The sequence below is a fragment of the Amblyomma americanum genome, chromosome 7 (assembly GCF_052857255.1).
Source record: "Amblyomma americanum isolate KBUSLIRL-KWMA chromosome 7, ASM5285725v1, whole genome shotgun sequence".
Classification (NCBI taxonomy): Eukaryota; Metazoa; Arthropoda; class Arachnida; order Ixodida; family Ixodidae; genus Amblyomma; species Amblyomma americanum.
In genome coordinates this window covers 114640331-114657571 of record NC_135503.1, presented here as the reverse complement: position 1 = coordinate 114657571, position 17241 = coordinate 114640331, and positions in this window count along the sequence as shown.

Here is a 17241-nt window from a genome sequence, read left to right as displayed (position 1 = left end):
AGTGACAGCGGAGGGTAGTGCTCTCGGGTTCTGGCAGGAAAGAAAAAAAATATCTTGAGCAGCGTTACAAGGACCCTAAGTTAAAAGCGTTGTAGGGAGTACCCAGTGTGCCACAAACAACGGATGCGGCGATCGTGACTAATGTGATGCTAACAAATGATATATGTTATGCTGTAGGTCGGTCAATCATTTGGAGAAGTGCATTTTTATAAAGTAATGAACAACTTTCACATGCTATACATTTCGGTTTTATTGCACCGAGACATGTCCGTCTGTAAACGCGTCACATTCTAGCCTTCTCAGCAGTAGTTTGATTGGATTTTATTGCTATTTCAATGGATATAGCCTGAGTATTCGAATTATTTGCTTAGAAAATGCGGCACATATAATCTATTCATTGCAGCCGCAGTAAAAACAAGAAACCAAAGGTAATGAAAATGTGCGAATTGATGGGAACATCGCTTTCAAAGCCCATTCCATAATAACTGAGCGCTTTTACTGTCGGGCGCCATTTATACCTGAAGAGAATGTTGACGTTAAGGCCTTCGCCGCAGTTAATGTGGCGATAATGCAACAATGGCGGCGCCATGTACGGATGGGAAATATAGCACACCTGTTTTTACGGCCGCTGTTGTGCGCTTTTTAAGAAAAAAAAACACTACGTAACACAGCCCAGCGCGCGGGATACCGGCTGTCACAGGAAATTTATGGACTAAGCAAAGAAGCTTCGCACCACCTGTTTTTTTTTTACCCCTATATTCAATAGGGAGATAAATTGGAGTATGTGGAAGTCGCCTCCGGCGACATGCGAATGGCAGCGTGCCTGATAAACCACTGTCTTTGAAGGGGTGCTGGGCGTGATGAAAACATCGGATACAGATCATGTATTTTATATTAAAAAACAGCGCACCTTAAGACACGGACCGAGGCATATATAATGACACTGCGCTGACTTCAACTAGTTCTCTATTGCAGAGTGATACAATATATATATAGAATAAGGGGGCGGGAATACATGGGAAGCAGCTGCTTGGTTTGCCCACGACAGAAAAATAACTGAGGTGAAAGTACACGACATAACAATGCGCACCTGGGAGTGAATAAAAGGTAAGGGCAGCTAAAGGATGGCGCCGAAAGGCAGTAACAGAGCGACTGACAATGTGCGATGACAACATGAAAAATGGAGTAAAAGCCAAAAGGGCGTTACAAGCAGATGGAAGATAAAATGCACTATAAGGTCGAAAAAAGGCTGTTAAAAGCAGAATAATTAACATCCAGTAAAAGAGCCAAAAAGGCTAATCAAACAGGAGCATAAAACGACGATAAAGCGGCCAATAAGAGCAAAAGGTTGAATTAAGAACCCATGTAATAAAACATCGTGGTTAGGATAAGATTACCTAAATACTCCAACGAAACCTGGCTCAAATATTCTAATTCCCGTTTTGTTAGAGCTAACGATGGTGTGCTCACACTATCTTCTCCTAGCTTTAGACTGTGGGCGGCTTCTATAATTTCACGTGGGAGTTGATGTGCATTCTCCGTGATGACTGTGCATTCATGAACAAATTGCTCGTAGGAGCGGGAGGGGCATTTTAGGCAGTGGATGCCCAGGTTCCTCTTTACAGTGTTGTAAACATTGTCCGAATGCTCCATAAGACGCTCATTGAGGCAACGCCCCATTTGACCCACGTAAATCTTGCCACAGCTCAAAGCAATTTAATAAACTACACCAACTTCGCAAGGAACGAAAGGTGCTTGGTGTTTGATTGGGCAGGTTGGCCCTCACAACGCAGGGGCATTCGCTCTGCGACCAAGCTTGGATAGCTTGTCGGGCGCCGAGAACACAACACGGACACCTGGTTTTTGCCCGATCTTTTTGAGCCTGTGAGAAAGGTTGTGCAGGTAAGGCACCACAGCAACCTTGTGTTGGTGGTCTGGGCCATCACTGTCTTCTCTTCCTTTCAGTTTCTTTAAGAGGGAGCCAGCTGCTGAGATCAGCAGGCGCTCCCGGTAGCCAGCTTTTACTAGCCGATCAGTTTGCTCTTTCAAGCTTTTGGCCATAGAGCGTCGACCAGATTTCATAAGGCATAAGCGAACCTGTCGGCTTTCTCAGTCCACATTAATGCTTTACTTATTCTATTCCGCAGACCAGTCTATTGACCAGGGTTAGGAACTGCATTAACAGGCACGGGGAGATTTGGTTTCAGAACGGGAGTGGTTTATTCGTTGATAACTTTCTGAAATTGCTTTCAACTTACCTGAAGTCTACACATCACTAAAAAAAACGCAATATGCATTGGCTCCTGCGTTGCTCCTGTTCTGAACGACATTTTTCTAGCGGAGCGGGATAAGGAGTTGAAACGAGGAAGTGAAGAATCCAGTGTTTCAGGCATTTTCAGATATGTTGATGGTTTTCTCGTTTTTACCAACGCACAAGATATGTCTGATCAAGCAAATATGTTCAATATCTTGTATGCGTTTTCATAATGCCTTCAACCACTAATCTTGACGCATGAACTGGGTGTGAACAAATTCATCACCATTGCTTGACTTGGGTATTTATTTTTCTGCTGACCATGTGTGTTGGGTTTATGATCCGCGAGGAAACAAACCTGTACTTCCTTTTGGCTCAGCCCGCTCAAGACTAGTTAAACGAGCAATTGTAAAGTCTTCCTTCTGCAGTGCTCTCGAGAAATCCTGTGAGCATCGTCTGCATTCTGCGTTCTCTAGCCAGGTGACCCGGTTGAGCGGCTCTGGCTATCCATGAACACTCGTGTTATCGGTAGCAGAGAGCATGCTCAAAGAAAGCAGGAAAGTGGCTCCAAACGACTGCTGGGCTGACACAGATTGGAGAAAGAATGTGATGGTATTGTCTTACATGTACACTGACGCCCAAAGTTCAAGAAAATAGGGATATAGCAGGTGTACATGTGTTTTCCGAACCAGACAAGCTCTCAAAACTATGCAAAAACGTGGATTCCACTGTCACTGTGAGCAATTCCTGCACTGTTAGGCACAGGCAACCATTTGTAGAGTGCGAGAAACACGTAGTCTACTCGATACCTTGGTCCTGTGGCCGAGCTTACATTGGCCAAACAGGCAGATGTTTTAACGAGAGGCTCATGGAGCACAGCAACAGCGTCATCGGGGCATCTCGTCATCTCGGCATACGCTGCCGTGATTGTCAACAACGTAAGGAGAGTGGTCCGTTTTTGGGAAGTACCACAATCCTTCACAAGTATGTCAACAAAACTGCCAGGGAGAAGCTGAGGCTGGGAGATCGCGGAAAAAGGAGATTACTGTGTCAGCACATCATAGGTGGTGTTAAGTGATAAGGCGCATCGTATCTTGAGAATTTTGAAGTAGAGTATTTTGTTTTTGTTCTTCTGTGCAACCTAACTTTTTAGGTTTTAGCTTTATGTTTTCTTTCTTGTCCGACGATAATGTGTTCCCTTGCGGATTGATGCTGCTACTAGTCTTAGCATGATTTTTCTTTTCGTTGTTGCGCATGCCCACTGTACTCTATATGTATTCGCTGCGCACAGCAATAAACATTGTTGAAGTCGGCGCTTTGTGGTGTCTCCCCTCTTGTCCGTCTTCATCTTTGCCCTATGAATGAGAGCAAGAAGGCGTAAATATCCGCGGTAAGGTAACTCATGGGTCAGAACGATGGGCGCGAGGCAATGTTCAAAGGAAGAAAGCACATCTGAAACGGCATTAGGAACAGTACTTTCGTTACTGGCCAAAAGGATTAGGTAGTAGCCGACGAATCTGAAGACCTTAACTGCAGCTGACGAAGAAAGAGGTACTAAGCATGGCGAGGCAAGCGGGAAATCGTTCTCCGGACTCTGAGTTTTCTAGCTGCTTGTCTGAAGGCGATCAGGTTTTTTTTGCCTCTACAGGCTGAATGACAAAACTGGACCTATTAATTATGTCGCTTCATTCCTAAGAAGACATGACTGGTCGTTTTGAGTTGCGGACAAAGAGGACGGCTTTCTTGTCCTACCCAACGACTTGTTTGGTAAAAAGCAGCTGAAGCGTTAGCGTCTGTTTTCATTCGGGATGAAAAGGTTTCCCTTTCCATGGAAAAATCTAAGGCTAAGCAAGTTTGCAAGCGACTCTCTCTTGACAAACCTGTTGCAAGCATAGATGCAGCAGATAAGAAAAGCTTGGACGTATTTTTCGCAGCAAAGACGCATGAAGTTGACTGCCCATTGCAGGTAATCGTCACTGAGAAAAGCACTTGGCGGAAATCCTGTGGGCTATTCCTTCAAACCAAACTCAAAGTTTTGACAATAGATGATCCTTTCTTTTTGCAGGATTCCAGAACATTTGCTTAATTTTAGCAGCTGAAAGTGGTGGTCTCATGCATTTTTAGGTCAATATTAAAGGCCTTTATTACTCTCTTCCACGTGACAAGATTCTTTTGTGCGTTGAAAGTTGTACTGACTCGTTCGGATTCGTCTCCTTTCAGAATTCTATTGGTATATCTGTGGCCGGCTTCCTAGAACTTTTGGCAGTTTACCTCAACTCTAGTTTTGTTTCATGGGGTGTTAGTACTTTTATTCAAAAAGCGGAGTGACCATCGGCTCCTGCATTGCTCCAATTCTAGGCGATATTTTCCTCGCCTATCATGACCGATTGCTAGAAGTCCAGCTTTCTTCGTCAGCTGCTCTTAAGGTCTTAATTCGTTGACGACTACCTAATCCTTTTGGCCAGTAACGAAAGTACTTTTCCTAATGCCGTTTCAGATGTGCTTCCTTCCTTTGAACAGTGCCTTGCGCCCCTCGTTCTGACCCATGAATCAAATGAGAGCGGATCCTTGAGGTTTCTTGACTTAAGGCTATCGAGGGCTGAAAACCACCTTTGTTGGTGGTACGAACCGAGAGGGCGCAAATTTCTGTAGCCTTACAGTTCCGCTCACTCGAAGATCGTTAGGCGAAGCATCGTGAGCCTATGCCTTATTAAATCTGGTCGACACTCTATGGGCCAAAGCTTAAAAGAGCAAACTGATCGGCTGGTAAATTCTGGCTACCGGGAGCACCTGCTGATCTCAGCAGCTGGCTCCCTCTTAAACAAACTGAAAGGAAGAGAAGACAGTGCTGGCCCAGACCACCAACACAAGGTTGTTGTGGTGCCTTACCTGCACAGAATTTCTCACAGGCTCAAAAACATCGGGCAAAATCCAGGTGTCCGAGTTGTGTTCTCGGCGCCCGACAAGCTATCCAAGCTTGGTCGCAGAGCGAATGCCCCTGCGTTGCGAGGGCCAACCTGCCCAATCAAACACCAAGCACCTTTCGTTCCTTGCGAAGTTGGTGTAGTTTATTAAATTGCTTTGAGCTGAGGCAATGTTTATGTGGGTCAAACGGGGCGTTGCCTCAATGAGCGTCTTATGGAGCATTCGAATAATGTTTACAACACTGTAAAGAGAAACCTGGGAATCCACTGCCTAAAATGCCCCTCCCGCTCCTGTGAGACCTTTTTCTATGAATGCACATCAACTCACACGTGAAATTATAGACGCTGCCCACATTCTAAAGCTAGGAGAAGATTGTGTGAGCACACCATCGTTAGCTCTAACAAAACGGGAGTTAAAATATTTGAACCAGGTTTCGTTGGAGTAATTAGGTAATCGTATCCTAACCTCGATGTTTTATTGGCTGGGTTCTGCATTCAACCTCTAGCTCTTATTGGCCCTTTTGTCGTCGATTTTTCCTCCTGTTTGAATAGCCTTATTGGCTCTTTTAATAGATGTTAATTATTCTGCCTTTCAGCGCCATCCTTTACCAGCCCTTACATTTTATTCACTCTCAGGTGCGCATTGTTATCTCGTGTCTTTACACCTCAGTTATCTTTCTGTAACGTGCAAACCAAGCAGTTGCTTCCCATGTATTCTCGACCACTTTTACTATATATGTTTTGTCGTTCTGCAATAAAATAACTAGTTGAAGTCAGCGCGGTGTCGTTATATCTGCCGCTGTCCCTGTCTTAAGGTGCGCCATTTTTTCCAAATATCAACTACCAACTAGCCCGTTTGACCACCCTTGCAAGGACCTACTCTGAAGTCCTGAGATGAAATCCGTCAGCGGCGCATTTCGGCTTGCATCGCTTATTGGCCGTTCGCATTGGCGCTCAAAGTGTTCTGAACGATAGCAGGGAGTCTGCAGATGTAGTCGGTCTGCTTAAAGGTGGCTTCTTATACAGTCCAACGAGAGCATGCACTGTGATCTAAATAAGTTTGTTCGATGCTAATTCGCGAATAACTTTTGATTCCTGCTTTGCCTCGCTAACCAGTGTGCTCGCCTTTATTCTAGCGGTTAGAGCTTGCATCTGTCTTAGTGTTCGTGGGCATTTTTTGAGCCTGCTTTGAGTGACCGCGAATAATTATTACTATTATTTTTTTTTTTGCTGAGTCCTCATCTCGAAAACTTTTGCACTTGACTGTACGGCATATTTGGACGGCAAAGGGAGTGCCCGGCGCCGTGGTCCCCAAATAGCATAGCACTGTCGGAGCGCCACTACAACACATTCGAAGTAGGTGGTTCAGAGTCAGCTCATTATAGTGAGAAAGCTCTACTTGACTAGCAAGTCTGAAAAGCCCAGGGCGTGTGTGAAGCCTCAACTTTTGACGGAGAGCGGCGGAGGCCTTGGGAAGCTGCCTAACACGGAACGCGCAATGCCTGCGCAACGCCCATAAACGCAATTCCCCACTCTTCGTGCGCGGTTGCCGATAGCGGCTGACGATAAGCAGCGGCGGCGGCCGGATAAAGCAATCGCATTCTACTCTTAAAGGCAAAGCTTAATCGCATTGCAGATTTTTAATGCGAAACCACTACTTCACTAGCAAAGCTGAAAAACCCGACGTATGTGTGAAGCCTCGAACTCGTACCTTTGACCTTGATGACGCATGCGGTTTCCTTGAAGCCGGTGTTGCGTCAAGTGCTTTCGCACCACCTACTCGGTCTAACTACGTTTAAACCCTACCATTTTTTACACAGCAGCTTACTTGCTCAGCTGCACTAATTAAAAACGATGAAAACAAACCGCTAGATCTTACTGCGCACGCGCAGTTCACGTCAGTGAGATGCACATAAAAGGCGGAAGCTAGGAGGACACTTCACCGGAGGACACTTCACCGACACAGGTGCTACCTCGCAGAACCAGATCGTGCCTGCGTTTCGTACGCGTGTTTGTATTAAACCAGTAGCAGTCGCCCCTCCAGAGCGGGCGTCAAACATGGTGAATAACCCGGATTGTTGTTGCCCATTCTTTAATGCTGCTTTTTATTCGAATGCGAACTCCAGGTACCAGAGCAGCGGAGATTGCGTTTCTACTTCAAATGTGTCTTTTTTTTTTGAGCGCCTGAGTTAGCACTCTTCAGGAGATGCAAAAAAGTAATCAGATTGTCTGCTGTAACGTTATTAATGGTGATGAAAGGTATATATTTTGTGAAAAGACCAGAAGCTTTTACACGGCGGTAGGAAGACACCGTTTTTTTTTAGGAATTCGGACAATGCATTTGCATGCCTTTATTCTGACGCGGTTAAGCCAACTATGTTACGTCATAGATCTTATTTTGAAATGTTCAGTGAAAAGGTGGAATAAGCTCTTAAAAACGGGGCTAACAGAGCCAAAAAAAAACACGACACTGTATTCGTCTATGACTTCCTTTCTTTTGTCGCGTTTCGTAGCACTATTTCCTGCCTTTTCACTAAACTTGAACCAACCAGCCTGAATCAGCCTTCTCCTTGGATGATGGAAGTGTTTCTTTGGCTGATATATTTTCTTGAACGAAGGTACTGTTTAGTTCTCGTCTATACCATGCAGAGGCCCCGCACTTCTGTTTTTATAGAGTTGATTGTGAGACTGCAATCCAACAATCAAATAATCACCGTTCTGCCTCGTCTATGGTCGTCCCTTTTCTCTCACGCTTCCTTTGTCCTGGCAAATATTTCATTTCTGCACCTGTACCCTCAGCCGCTGGTAGTTAAGGGCAACGGAGTGGATTGCAGGAGAAGGAAAGCGTAGCAGGGCACGGCAAATGTTAGGAGGCTTATAAGTATTAGGCGGCCGCAGCACGCACGGAGCAGGGTATATTGGAGAGATACGGGTGAGGCCTTTTGTCCTGCAGTAGACGTGATTGGGCTGATGTGATGATGGTTCGCAGCCGCATCCTATCCTCGCATGAACAGTCTGCTTCCCGCATACTGCCATGCGTGTGCACGCGTCAACACATATGACACCGAAGCTGCCCGAAAGTATTGGATCACGTCACTTATCGCGAAGGCTTTTTTCGTCTTGGCAATGCTGTTTTGCTATGGATAGCTGTGGGCATCCAATTCTTACGCGTCGCCGCCGGTTCACTTGCCTTTACACCTCGCTTGAACAACGATGTTAACAATCGTATGGCCCTGGCCGCCCTGGTCCCCAACCTGCGTTGTACATGGCACCTAGGCACTGCATATTTCCCGCCTGAAATCCTTTGCTCGTTCTTCTTCCGCTGAAACTGTGACCAGGATGGTTACTTCCATCCGAAGGAGGAACTTTTTCAAGCGCCGTGCATGAACTTTATCTTCATGTGAAACTATCCATGGCCTTTCTAACTCTATTTGTCGTTAATGGTTTATTCGTGCGAGTGCGAATAAAGACCGCTGCGCTGAACGACGGTCTCATAATAATTACAATAGTGTGGAAAATATTCTTGTTCATCTTGTATTTTAACATACAAACTTCTATTAAACGAGCCGTCGTTTTGTTTTCCTTTCTATGGTAGAACTTCTTTACGTGGAGGTATTCCGTTTGGTCAGAATGCCTTTTGTAGGGCAACCGTGCGCATCAGTGACTGCTATTGCACTTAGCTGAGCACACATGGCGCATGCGATGTAGCTGATGGCACTTCATGGACATCGGAGGCAATCCTAGTCAACTACCGCGCGAAGCTGCGTCGCTGGATATCAGGCAAGCGACAGGGCGATGTTCGCTTGCTCACCGGTACGGCTTGATTCCAACAAGATTTGTTGCCTTTCCTTCAAGGTCCTCCTCTAAATGCGCTTAAAGAAATCTCACCAGTGCGAGGATCAATTTTTCACTCCAGTTGCTTAGGATTGGAGGATCGCCAGCACTGTCGCAAAAGCATTTTACGCTTGTCGTTGTCTTTACGTGCGTGCCTCCTGTTCTTATCGTTCGATCAGTATTTATGGTGGATCAGCCGGCGGCCAGGCAAGGGTGGCAAACGTGGTGTTCACAGTTGCTTCGAGATGTAAGCAGCACAACGAACTCAAGTAGCGACCATTATCCACAGAAATTCTGCGAATTCGTTCTCATCGGTGGCGCAAGCGACATCGAAGCTCGTTCGGAAGCCCAGTGTGATTTACGCGATCTGTCATTGAATTTCTTTGTGTTTCGCTTGCGCCCGACTAAATGAACGGCTCACGTGCTTCGGCAGAATCTCGTGCAAAGGAAATCTGTGACCAGAATAGTCAACTAGTGCACGCTGCATTCTCAGCAGTTTTTCTACATTTATTTAGGTTGACCGGGTATTCACTTATGTTTCGAGACATTGAAAATATTGCTTGTCTTTTTTAAATCCTAGATTGAATACATATCGGGTTTATTAAAGAAAAAAAACTGTGAAAGTATAATAAGGACCAGAACCTTTGCTGACGGGGTATTAGATTTCTTAAAAGAACCGTGTAATAATGACTAGGCCTTTATGCAGTCTGCAGCTAATGGTACGCATGCGAAAAAACTAGAAAGTTGATAGCGCCTAACATGGGAGTCGATATGGGTGTACTAGAGCATTTTGGACACTAGCTATAGGAGGAACGCGAGTTAGCAGGCAGGTCTGCAGACCTTTATGAGCTCATTCAGTGCGCGGCGGCGCCTTTTGTGAGGTCCCTATTTTCTCTTCATGTTTCTTTGTTTCTCAACATTGTAGAAACCGTCTCACACAATAGCTGTAGAAAAAAGAGAGGCGATGTGTTACTAGATCCTTTCGGTCTCTTGATGTGTGAATGAAATTGCCAGAAGGGGCAATTTATATGTCATTATGGTCATTGTTGCTCTTGGCCGCTGTTAATTATTTCAGGCTTGCCGGGACTCTAAATTTTCCCAGGAAGAATTCATGAGCAAGCGTTTCCCGTCCAGAATATTCATTGTGTATTTGCGGACAGGCTGTGAATGCTTCGTAGCAACTGATGGGCAGCCCCGTTTAACCGTTGGATGATGTCGTATGGCAAGAGAACTTTGCATTGCCTTTGTCGGAAATATAGACTGGCATTTTACCTGGTCATAAGAGCAGATTTCATTGACGCTTCTGCTTCTTATGAATAAATGTCGAGTATGGCCATGAATGCAAAGAATTCGAAGTTTCTTGAAGTGTTCAGGGCTCGCTCATCAAATAGAAAAAAAAACCTCAAAGACGGCAAGGAGCGTAATGCGCGTAGGTATTTAATGCCCATCAACCTACGGTGGGCAGGTTGGGGGTTGACATCTGTCGTGTTGTGTGGAGTACTCTGACGGAGCGCCCGGTCGACAGCATCGAATGTATGGATCATCTGAATGTACGTACGCCACTCTAGTTATCTGCCATCAAATACCATCACTTAGTCTCAAAAATATTCTTCTTAAGCCAAAAGTTAATTTGCTCTGATAAGTAGCTAAATAACAAAGCGTGCTGTGTGCATCAAGCAGTATAATGCAAACATTTAGAACAGTATGAAGGTTTCTTGTTTCCAGAGTATAAGGACGCGTTGCAGCAGCAGTCAGGAAGTTTTATGAGATGAAAAGAGCGATTGCGATAACTCGCCTTGGAAATATTTCAGATCGCATTTGTTATCGGCAGCAAAACTAGCTGCTTCTAGCATTGCATTTCATGAGCACATATCTGCGGATTCTTGTATTCTTTCATGGAAACTTTCATTGGGCTGAGTGAGCGAGAAGATCAACAGGCAGATCCTCTGTGACTTCCTTATGTGACGATGCGTCGTCTTTTGTGTGCGCTTTGCTGTGCTTTCTGCGTAGTACCCGAAATATATCGGTTTGTGTGTTTGCGTTCGACGTTTCTTGTGAGAGAGACGTTTAGAAGATCGCAAAACAACGCAAGCACACAAAGACACCGATGACAGAGGCAGGAGCGCTTACGTGAGCTTATGTTTCTGCTTTCGATGAACTTCGCCATTGAGCGAGAAGAAAAAATGTTATTATTGACCGCGAATAAGTTAAACGTAATAATAACTCTCTTTAATTTCGTTTCTGAATTGCGGGCATTAGTGAAGGATGTTCTATATCGGCAAAACGGTAATTTTTGCCGCTGAGTTCATGTTTTTTGCTTGATTTGATTCGTTTTAGATACTCTTTCTCAAAGCAGCGTCTTCAAACGCCGCATTCAAAACTTCGTTGTGGTTATTGACGTGGTGGACAGCAGTCATTGTCATGGCTTTTATTCCCGATTTTGCTGTCATGTCACACTTTATGCTAATGTGTCTGCCTAATCTCGAACTTCTCGCCATAGTGTGGATGGTGTCAATTCCGACTTTCTCACACCACAAAACACTCATTCATTCCATGGCTTTCTAACATGTCACCACGTTAGGCTTCATTTTGCATGGCTTCATATGTAATGTCGACATGGGTCTGCTTATTGATGTTCGGAGTCTAGTCAATTTGCTCTAACGTCACAGGGCTGCGTAACCGGATAAGCACAGGCCAAGTGTATAATGCTCGGTTTAGCCCCCCTCCCCACAACTCGCGGGATTATCCGCTACTGCGCTTCGACAGCACTTGCTCTCACTTCTGCCTTAGATCGTTAGTCCATTGCGCGGGTTGATCCGTAAGCACACCTTCACACGTTCAGTTGCTAATGTGCCAGGAATGGTGGATGAAGGGTGAGGTGTTAGTTTCAGCTATCTCTGGAACTCGCAGTGTCTCTGATTGTCATGTCGCAATTTTCTTCACATTCGCTTCATCGTAAATATTCATTCAGTCCTCGGTTTCTCACCGAAGTTTTATTTTTATGATATTCTTCGTACTATCGGCGTCTCGTTTGCAACGTGAAAGCCATGCGTTTTCTTCTCTTTAATTACTGCTCGCAGAAAACTGAACGAAATTAGACTGTAGCTGTAGTGCCCTGCCCTGCATTTCAACCAACTAGCCCAACTTTCTGCTCTCCTTAGCGCTTGTGTTTGTCCCCTGTTTTGTTGCTGCGCTATGGATCATAGAACTTAGACTGCTTTTGCCAGAATGAATCGCTTAATGTTGTGCTTTTTAAACAAAACTGAGGATGTTTTGAACTCCACGTTAATCGAGAGTCAGTGAACGTCGAAAAACGTCAACGTCGAAGAGGCAACCAGTCGGCAAATTCCGCCCTTAGGAAATGTCACAGCTTTGTCGATGCGACCATGTGCCAGGGGGCGCGCGATGCTGGAGTGTAGGAACAGTCAGCAATGATCGCGTGCACGCCGGCTGCAAGCGACGCAGCATCAGCGAGTTCAAGGCTGCCGCCTGTAGAAGGATTTCACATTACAAATGATCTCGCGACATTTCCGGTAGGAAGGAGCCATAGCAATTAGGTGATGCCCTTCAAACTGGCCCAAGGAAAGGTTGGCCATGTGATTGCTAATGTGGAAACGCAAAGACCGGGAAGGACAACCGAGCATTATGAGGAGGAATGCACAGCCACAAATGCCTCCATTTCAGTGCGCAACAAGCTTCGTGCGCAGAGGACACATAATGTACCCTGGCGCTGTAGTACAACCTAAAGTTGTGCGGGAAAACCATGAGCTGAACTCTCTAAATAATTTAGTTCATCAAAAAAGTCGCTAATGTAGGACAAGAGCACTCTGTAAGATAAAATAAAAATGTGGTATTTGATCAAAGGAAATTTCCCAGTAACTGTGTAATTTCTCGATGGACACCCGAACCATGCCTAAGGAAAGGAAGGAAGGTGGAAGTGTAGGAAGAATCAGAAAAAGGGGTGCCTTAATGAATGTCTCCGGAATATTTTCGACCACCTAGGTATCTATAACGTGCACTGACATCGCACAGCACACGGGCACGTTAAACCTCGCAGCGGCCGAAATTATTCCAGAGATGTGTTGACGCTGATGACGCCCGGAGAGAGGGAGTATTGCAATGATCTATTATTTACTATTTCTACTCTATTTTCTATTTTCTCCTGTATGCTCGGACTCTTGGATATGGGAATTGATACCTTGTTGTAAGACAGTCAAGAAGCGTTCTTTGAAAAAGCCTAAAATGCTCGTCCTGGTTTGTAAACGCCAGCTGTGACTTCTAAAGTGCAATCATAAATTTTTACCACAAACTGTAGAACGCCGTGTGGAAGCCGTAGTGAAAGACCTTAGTGCACATAAAGGTTGGCGTCGCATGCGTTGGCGACATATCTTTCTTCATGGCTTCATGGGTTCATGGCTTTAAGCAGATTGCTTACTGCTTGGCAGAAAAGATAAATAGAATGTTCACCCTTTCTGATTTGTTGAAGTGAGCTACTGTTACTGTGATTGCAGCGATGATGGCAGTTTTAAAGATACAGGGCTCCATCGTTGAAATTGTGGAACTGCTCTTAGATGCATGATATTACACACTGAAGTTTCCCCTTCGAAGTTTGGAACGAAAGCTTCTTCCAATCTTGAGTTGATTCTTCCTTCACGTTTGCTGCCAATCTCTCCTGTCCACGTCGTACCAGTCTCGAGCGTGTTGAGGCAGTGGTGGCATTGGTGGTGGTGCTGGTGGCGTTGTTGGCGCGGCGGTTATGCGCAGGCGGGGTTGGCTTTACTGTGGTCGGTCGGTAACAGTTCCATTTGAGTCACTGAATTTAATAAAGGTGTCCCATAAGTCCATAAAGCTTGTGCGTTAGCAGATCTCCTTGCTACATCCACCGACATTGATATCACCCTTCCTTACGGTCAACATTTTGTAAGCAATCAAAATCCTTTTTGGGCAGCTGGCTACAGCGCCCATTTTGATCCTTCCGTGTGTTGTGAATTGCGCAAGCTTTATGCTTTCTTAATTTATTTCTCCTAATGTCCAATAAAGGTTTTTATCTTGTTACTGGTAACAATATCGTAAGCTTAATTTTACGATGCATATCATAATGGCAGTATCGTTATTAACAAGACAGTGCACACAACCCGTGAAGGCTTGTCTGCTGCAGCTGTTTCTTCACTGAGGGTCACCTTGATAGTGTCTTATCTTAAACTAAACGGGAGTGGAATCTGCTAACTTAGCTTTGCCGCTAGCCAAAATGCTTGGGTGGTTAGTTTAAGCCACGTTCTGCGCGAAAAAAAAAACGCCAGAAAAGTGACAACTACGCACTCTAAGTAGGCTCATTTGACACTTAGGGTTAAAATCTTCCGAGCAGCCTTCAGTGTCGATGGTACTGAACAAATTCAGTTCTTTTTCCCTCAGCACATTGGTAAGCATAAATATGCCAGCTGTGCTTAGGCATTGCTGTCATGCCAGCCCTGTGTTTGCCTGCTTCATTCCTCATGCGACAAACGCAGCGTGTGCTGGCAAGGGGATATTTGGCACGTGAATCTGGCTTCGTTTACGTGGTTTAGCGTTCCAAAGCGACTCTGGCTATGAGGGATGCCGCAGTGGTGGGCTCCGGATAATTTCGAGCGCCTGGGGTTCTTTAACCTGCACTGACATCGCACAGCGCACGGGTCTCCAGCATTTCGCCTCCATCGAAATGCGACCGCTACGGCCGGGATCGAACTCGCGTCGTTCGGGAGAGCAGCCGAGCAACGTAACCACGGAGTGACTGGGGTGGCTAACGTGAATCTGGTGGCTACGCGTCATAAATTATGTGTTTACTCTGGTTAATTAACAGAAATAAAAGTGAAAGAAGTGATCGCTGGAGAAGAAGGGTTGAATGGCTTAATTCTCACGTTTTAAATGGAGAATGCTGCCCGCTTTCATGCTGTCAAGAGAGTCAGGAGTGCGCATTGCTATCCTGCCAATTGCGGATGGTTCTCTCACTTCTTCCGCATACAAAAGCAGCTCTAACTGGAGGGGAATCTTTCTAGAGATACCATTATCTTTGAACAGTCAGGGCGTTTGGAGATGACCAGCCAGCATCCAACACGGGATGCTAGTACCGAGACATATGTCTTGCAAGAAAACAGTTACACTTTTTTGCCGCGGCTTTCGCCGTCAAGGCCCATGTGGACACCGCAGATATCTTGCGCGGCAGTGCGCGGATTGTGGCCATTTCTCCCGCCGTGTTTTCTTCCTCAATAATCACAATTAGAATATCTCAGCTCAGTGCCCGGGGAACCACGCTTTCAATGTTAACTTCCTACAAAAGCAGCTGTACCAGTATTGAGTGCGAAAGTTTATCAAGATTACCAGGTTCCGAAACGCAGTTCGAAGTGAACTTTACGCCTCGGGTAGCGCTTTGCATTGTGTCAGCAGCGCCGATGTTGCCGCCTGCGATGCCATTTCTCCTCAAAGGAAACACAATGAGGTGGTAGATGGGCAAGTATTGCAAGCTCTGCATAAAACAGAATTCGTCTGTCTCCGTCTCGCTTAGCGACGAATGGCGCCTCCTGCTGACGTAGACGGCCCTGTGCTCCTTCCGCGGAGAACTAGAACTGTAGTGAGCCGGCGATTCAGCTGCCGCTCACGTCCTAAACCTTGTATGTTCGGACAAGTGCCTGCGATTGCGAAACAGGTGTGAGTTGTCGTCGTCAAACGTCACGGAAGTCGCGCAATTTTTTTACATTGAGCGCATGGTACGCAGAGGCGCTTCAATTTTTTTTCTTTTCGTCTTATTTGTAGTTGAGTTTCCTTGAATATCGTGCTTAACATGTAGATTCTTTCGTGGTTGATATGGGATGAGAACCAAAGCTGCGGTGGCTGGTGTTTTTATCTCGCTTGGCGAGGACAGCCTGGCCTATACCTGCTTTGGTCTTAGACAGGAAAAAATCGTTATGACACCTAATTTTCATGTTTAAGATAAGAAAGCAGAATGAATGTGAGATGCTGTTAAGGTTTGTAGCCGTGAACTTATGGAAGAACACAATATGGGCTCAAAGTATGGCCTAGAGAGCAGCTTCGCGACTAATCCAACAAAGCGGCTACTTATCGCAGCCAATGAGAGCCACTGGTGAGGTTCGGTCGCCAACCAACCAATGGCCGGGTCGGTTTCCACAAACGCTTGAAAGCAGCGGGTATATCTGAATGACCAATGGCAGAGGACCAAATGGACGCGGAATTGACAATGGGAAATGCAGAGCTTATGGAATACCGACCCAGGAGTTCGGTAAGAAAAAGGAAGCGTTGAACTGATCAGTACAGGTTTGTTTTTGATGCATTGCTGCGCTATACTACATACACCGGGTACTGACCGAGAGCCTCTACCACCGCATCAAGCATCAAGTGCCGTGTTCAACTAGAATGTCAACGGCGGATTGGAGCCGCTACTGCGTTAATGAAATTTTTTTTTTCATGGCACAAAATAACACTAAACATTTTAACTGTAGCAAGCTACCGTCGATGAAAAGCCAAGCACGAGTGTCTCCAAAAGGTGTCATGTTGCGGCTGATGCGATTAATCAACAACACTTCCATGGCTGCAGTCGTGATGCGGACTACCTAACTTACCTGACTGCCTGAATATCTGCATAGATGGTGACTTCTGGAGTGGACTGTGTGGATTGATTGTGTGCATAGATGGTGACTACGGGAGAGAATGTGTGCTATTATAAGAGACTGTGCGCGTAGCGGGGTAGATGCGACAGGCTTTAGGACATTAATTTATAGAAGGGTAGCTACGGTGGAGCAATTGCCGGCAGGTAAAGCATGGCTAACCCGACCTGTAGCATTCAACACCTCAACTGAACTCAACGCACCTAACTTAAGGCCTTCTGGCCACTTCTGGATTTTTGCTGAAGTCGCTTCTTTGTGTCCACGCTGAAGCAACTTATTTGTTGTGCAGCGTTTGCTGTTTTTCATTTCATTACTTGAGCAAAGTAGTAAGCAGTGCGTCGCAAGCAACAATAAAACTTAGTTTTCACAACCGCCTAGAGTTGCTCGTCATAAAGACTATAGGCAGAGAGGAATAATGGTAAACTGCCATTCATGATCTGAGAGAACCTGATATATGCGCTCCACCCCATTCTTAATCTCTGAGTTTTTCCCCTCTCATGATCCCGATCAGCCGTCACTACGGGCCCTAAGTAGACACATTCCCTACCACTTCCAGCACCTCGCTACCAATTGT